At 43.8% G+C, this 6546-nt stretch overlaps 1 long non-coding RNA gene across 1 annotated transcript; it reads left to right on the top strand.

The window, feature by feature from the left end:
- Positions 1–1330: 1330 nt before the first annotated feature.
- On the top strand, positions 1331–2095 carry LOC119350905. Its single transcript, XR_005169578.1, has 2 exons — positions 1331–1465; positions 1549–2095. It is a non-coding gene; the product is annotated as an uncharacterized LOC119350905 (long non-coding RNA).
- The last annotated feature ends 4451 nt before the right edge of the window (positions 2096–6546 follow it).

The following is a 6546-nucleotide window of genomic DNA, read 5'->3' as shown; positions in this document are numbered from 1 at the left end:
GGGGGGGGGGGAACCCTTTATCGTCAACTTGTTCTCAACATCAAATCAATTTCAACTCAGTCACTATATTCAATTTAGTACGACAATAGATTTATAAGTTCTATAAAATGGGTAAAAATCCAGGCATCCAGAGGTCACATAGGAAATGCATATGTAAAATTTGATAAATTTGTGTGATAATTTTTACTCAAAGAAAATAATATGATACTTTATGTATGTAATTATTGTAGTCTAAATACATTTTTACAGCATGTCACGTATACCATACTGTACCTAGTGTCGGTTTAGTGCACAATAACTTAACTTTTTATTTATATCTTTATTTATCTCAGGTTGAAACTTATCGTATTTCCTCGCATGTATAAGTGCACGCATGTGTGCGTGTATTTTACATGCATGTAAATTTTCATATTTTTCAAAACAAAATAAAATGTTGTTTCCCCCAAGTTAATCTATCACGATGTCAAGTTAGTGGAGGACGATCCATACTACAATTCTGGCTCTCCTTGGAGTTCATGCGCACGCATGGGAAGTTTTTCAACTCAATTTGGCAGATATATTCACATTGCCTATGCATGTCGAACAAACTGTGAACATATATGTAAACCACCTTCTAAATATTTTTCCCTTTTTTATTTATATCGGTGGGGTTTTTATGGGTGGAGGCTTTCTCGTTTTTTTCCATTGATGGTAGACGTGGCAGATGCTATTTTGTATTGTACGGACAGTCTATGTTACGTAATTTTTCATTTTCTATCCTGACCGTAAATTTTACAATCCAACAATATAATTAATTCTAATGATGTGGGTTAAGGAGACGGCTTTTTTATCCTAGCTGTAAATTTTACAATCCAACTGTATAATTAATTCTAATGATGCGGATTAAGGAGACGGCTTGAAAGGTGCATCCAATTGGTAAATATAAGAAAGATAGAAAGATTTCCTAAAAAAAGATAGATAGATAAGCATGGTTATTAGGTCAGGAAATATTACACACTACTAGGTTATGAGTATGTATGTATCCAGGCTAGCTTTGGAGTAGCCTGCGCAAACTAGGAGGACAGCGAGTAGGAGGTTTGGCCTTAAATGGCTCCAGCTGTTTGCGCGAGCGAGAAAGGATATGGACGAACAGAGAAAGCTGGGAGGAGGAGGAGAGAGAGGTCGATGAGCAGCAGAGGAGCGCAGTCAAACCGGCAGTTTCACTTCGGTGCGAAAAACAGCATATGGAAACAAGATTGGCAGGGCTGGCGTATGACTGAGTGGCGTTGGCGTTACCAGTCCGGCGCATATAAGTAGGAGCGACGGCGAGCCGGAGGTCACACAGCCGAGCAGCAAGATCTCTCTTCCGTCCTCCTCCTCCTCCAGTGCTCTCCTCCGGCCAGCGTGAGCTTGAGAGAGGTTGGTACCTGCAGGTAGCCATGGACGGCCACCGCCGCGCGCCGCGCCAGATTCTGGTGCTCGAGGAGTATGCACCTCTAATCATACACTACATCTCTTTCAGCCTTAAGTTTCTTTCTGTTTGTAATCTCATTGCCGCCGGTGTCGCAGGGCGTTCAAGAAATGTCCCCACCCCGACCAGACTCAGGTCGCAAATCTCAGCCGCGAAACCGGCATGGAGGTCCATCAGATCCAATACTGGAGGCCATTGGAAATTTGTAATTAACAAAGCTTTTATTGTATAGGGATCTTCATCGAACACAAGGCCTCCGACCAGGGGATCTTCATCGTCAGATCCTTGATGCTCCTCTCATTCGACAACTTCGCCTTCATTCTTTGACACAAGGAGGAGCGTCATAGAGATGGAGGCTGATGTTTGTCGTCGCTATTGTGGTCTTTCTCGGTTTAGTGTTTGTGCGTGTGTGTTTCGTCTTATTAGCCAAGGCCCCCTTCGGGTTTGTATCGTGTGCATCTGTGGCTCTTGAGCCTTGGACCCAAGATAGGTTTGTATCTTGTTGTGTTGTGTTTACCTTGCATTTGAATTTTAAACTCTGCCACCGTACCCTGAACCTTGCTATAGTTGGGGTTTAGGTTTGACTAAGCAATAAGAAATTATCTGAATATTTTTGTATTCTTGTTAATAGTTTGTACTGTCAAATCGATTGTCCGATGTCCAACTGTTCAAGATTTGTATGCAGAATCTGGAAGAACCAAAAGCATCGACGAGCGTTCATAATGGTCTTTGCCATTAAAGATCTTGATTTTTTTAGGCTTTTGGTGTCTTATGTGTTTGTGATTCATGACATGTACCAGTATTAAGTGGTTGAAAAAATAATACCAACAGCGGGAACTTCCACGGGAGCGGCATCACGCCGCACTTCTGCCCTACTAGTGAACAGTAAGACTGGTTTGAAAAATAGCTCAGTTCTTTGAAAACACAAAACTTATGACCTATGGAGGATGTCTGCTCCTAGTCAACTCTGTGCTCACCAGCCTAAATATATTGATGCTCTAATTTTTTAAAGTATCAAAAGATGCACACAAAAGACTGGATTACTACTAATCCAAATTCTTCCGGCAGTGCAATGAATATAGAAGGAAATATCGCTTGGAGAACTGGGATATTCTTTCTAGGACAAAAGACCAAGGGGGTGGGATATTCTTAGCAAATGGCTATATATGTTACTTACAGTGAAGGAGGGGGTGTGGCAAGAGTTGCTACACAATAAATACCTCCACTCCAAGACATCATCTTGAGTAACGGCACAGATGTTGAACTCACCATTTTGGAAGGTCTTGATGAATGTATTGAAGGAAATATGCCCTAGAGGCAATAATAATGTTATTATTTTATTTCCTTATATCATGATAAATGTTTATTATTCATGCTAGAATTGTATTATCCGGAAACATAATACTTGTGTGAATACATAGACAAACCAAACGTCACTAGTATGCCTCTACTTGACTAGCTCATTAATCAAAGATGGTTATGTTTCCTAACCATAGACATGTGTTGCCATTTGATTAACGGGATCACATTATTAGGAGAATGATGTGATTGACATGACCCATTCCATTAGCTTAGCACCCGATCGTTTAGTATGTTGCTATTGCTTTCTTCATGACTTATACATGTTCCTACGACTATGAGATTATGCAACTCCCGTTTGCCGGAGGAACACTTTGTGTGCTACCAAACGTTACAACGTAACTGGGTGATTATAAAGGGGCTCTACAGGTGTCTCCAAAGGTACATGTTGGGTTGGCGTATTTCGAGATTAGGATTTGTCACTCCGATTGTTGGAGAGGTATCTCAGGGCCCTCTCGGTAATGCACATCACATAAGCCTTGCAAGCATTTCAACTAATGAGTTAGTTGCGAGATGATGTATTACGAAACGAGTAAAGAGACTTGCCGGTAACGAGATTGAACTAGGTATTGAGATACCGACGATCGAATCTCGGGCAAGTAAAATACCGATGACAAAGGGAACAACGTATGTTGTTATGCGGTCTGACCGATAAAGATCTTCGTAGAATATGTAGGAGCCAATATGAGCATCCAGGTTCCGCTATTGGTTATTGACCGGAGACGTGTCTCGGTCATGTCTACATTGTTCTCGAACCCGTAGGGTCCGCACGCTTAAGTTTTTGATGACAGTTATATTATGAGTTTATGAGTTTTGACGTACCGAAGTTAGTTCGGAGTCCCGGATGTGATCACGGACATAACGAGGAGTCTCGAAATGGTCGAGACATAAAGATTGATATATTACATGGCTATATTCGGACACCGGAAGTGTTCCGGGTGATTTCGGAGAAAATCGGAGAGCCGGAGGGTTACCGGAACCCTACCGGGAGAAGTAATGGGCCATATGGGCCTTAGTGGAGAGAGAGAGGAGCAGCCAGGGTGGGCCGCGCGCCTCCTCCCCCCTGGTCCGAATTGGACTAGGAGAGGGGGGGCGGTGCCCCCCTTTCCTTCTCCCTCCCCACTTCCTTCCCCTCCTAGTAGGAGTCCTACTCCTACTAGGAGGAGGACTCCTCCTGGCGCGCCAATAGGGGCCGGCTAGCCTCCTCCCCTTGCTCCTTTATATACGGGGGCAGGAGGCACCCCTAGACACACAAGTTGATCCACGTGATCATATTCTTAGCCGTGTGCGGTCCCTCCTTCCACCATAATCCTCGATAATATTGTAGCGGTGCTTAGGCGAAGCCCCTGCGGCGGTAGTACATCAAGATCGTCACCACGCCGTCGTGCTGACGGAACTCTACCCCGACACTTTGCTGGATCGGAGTCTGGGGATCGTCATCGAGCTGAACGTGTGCTAAAACTCGGAGGTGCCGTAGTTTCGGTGCTTGATCGGTCGGGCCGTGAAGACGTACAACTACATCAACCGCGTTGCGCTAACGCTTCCGCTGTCGGTCTACAAGGGTACATAGATCACACTCTCCCCTCTCGTTGCTATGCATCACCATGATCTTGCGTGTGCGTGGGAAAACTTTGAAATTACTACGTTCCCCAACAGTGGCATCCGAGCCTGGTTTTATGCATTGATGTTATATGCACGAGTAGAACACAAGCGAGTTGTGGGCGATATAAGTCATACTGCTTACCAGCATGTCATACTTTGGTTCGGCGGTATTGTTGGACGAAGTTGCCCGGACCGATATTACGCGTACGCTTACGCGAGACCGGTTCTCCCGACGTGCTTTGCACAAAGGTGGCTTGCGGGTGACAGTTTCTCCAACCTTAGTTGAACCGAGTGTGGCTACGCCCGGTCCTTGCGAAGGTTAAAACAACACCAACTTGACAAACTATTGTTGTGGTTTTGATGCGTAGGTAAGATTGGTTCTTGCTTAAGCCCATAGTAGCCACGTAAAACTTGCAACAACAAAGTAGAGGACGTCTAACTTGTTTTTGCAGGGCATGTTGTGATGTGATATGGTCAAGACATGATGCTAAATTTTATTGTATGAGATGATCATGTTTTGTAACCAAGTTATCGGCAACTGGCAGGAGCCATATGGTTGTCGCTTTATTGTATGCAATGCAATTGCGCTGTAATGCTTTACTTTATCACTAAGCGGTAGCGATAGTCGTGGAAGCATAAGATTGGCGAGACGACAACGATACTACGATGGTGATCAAGGTGTCGCGCCGGTGACGATGGTGATCACGACGGTGCTTTGAAGATGGAGATCACAAGCACAAGATGATGATGGCCATATCATATCACTTATATTGATTGCATGTGATGTTTATATTTTATGCATCTTATCTTGCTTTGATTGACGGTAGCATGTTAAGATGATCTCTCACTAATTATCAAGAAGTGTTCTCACTGAGTATGCACCGTTGCGAAAGTTCTTCGTGCTGAGACACCACGTGATGATCGGGTGTGATAGGCTCTACGTTCAAATACAACGGGTGCAAAACCGTTGCACATGCAGAATACTCAGGTTATACTTGACGAGCCAAACATATACAGATATGGCCTCGGAACACGGAGACCGAAAGGTCGAGCGTGAATCATATAGTTGATATAATCAACATAGCGATGTTCACCAATGAAACTACTCCATCTCACGTGATGATCGGACATGGTTCAGTTGATTTGGATCACGTAATAACGTAGAGGATTAGAGGGATGTCTATCTAAGTGGGAGTTCTTTAGTAATATGATTAATTGAACCTAAATTTATCATGAACTTAGTACCTGATAGTATCTTGCTTGTTTATGTTTGATTGTAGATAGATGGCCCGTGCTGTTGTTCCGTTGAATTTTAATGCGTTCCTTGAGAAAGCAAAGTTGAAAGATGATGGTAGCAATTACACGGACTGGGTCCGTAACTTGAGGATTATCCTCATCGCTGCACAGAAGAATTACGCCCTGGAAGCACCGCTGGGTGCCAGGCCTGCTGCTGGAGCAACACTAGGTGTTATGAACGTCTGGCAGAGCGGAGCTGATGACTACTCGATAGTTCAGTGTGCCATGCTTTACGGCTTAGAATCGGGACTTCAACGACGTTTTGAACGTCATGGAGCATATGAGATGTTCCAGGAGTTGAAGTTAATATTTCAAGCAAATGCCCGGATTGAGAGATATGAAGTCTCCAATAAGTTCTATAGCTGCAAGATGGAGGAGAACAGTTCTATCAGTGAGCATATACTCAAAATGTCTGGGTATAATAATCACTTGATTCAATTGGGAGTTAATCTTCCAGATGATTGCGTCATTGACATAAATCTCCAATCACTGCCACCAAGCTACAAGAGCTTCGTGATGAACTATAATATGCAAGGGATGAATAAGACTATTCCCGAGCTCTTCGCAATACTGGAAGCTGCGGAGGTAGAAATCAAGAAGGAGCATCAAGTGTTGATGGTCAATAAGACCACTAGTTTCAAGAAAAAGGGCAAAGGGAAGAAGAAGGGGAACTTCAAAAAGAATAGCAAGCAAGTTGCTACTCAAGAGAAGAAACCCAAGCAAGTTTCTGGACCTAAGCCTGAAACTGAGTGCTTCTACTGCAAGCAGACTGGTCATTGGAAGCGGAACTGCCCCAAGTATTTGGCGGATAAGAAGGATGGCAAGGTGAACAAAGGTAT

Source organism: Triticum dicoccoides, chromosome 1A (assembly GCF_002162155.2).
Source record: "Triticum dicoccoides isolate Atlit2015 ecotype Zavitan chromosome 1A, WEW_v2.0, whole genome shotgun sequence".
In the NCBI taxonomy this organism is placed as follows: Eukaryota; Viridiplantae; Streptophyta; class Magnoliopsida; order Poales; family Poaceae; genus Triticum; species Triticum dicoccoides.
The sequence above is the reverse complement of the archived record's forward strand: the minus strand, read 5'-3'. Positions and strand labels throughout refer to the sequence as shown.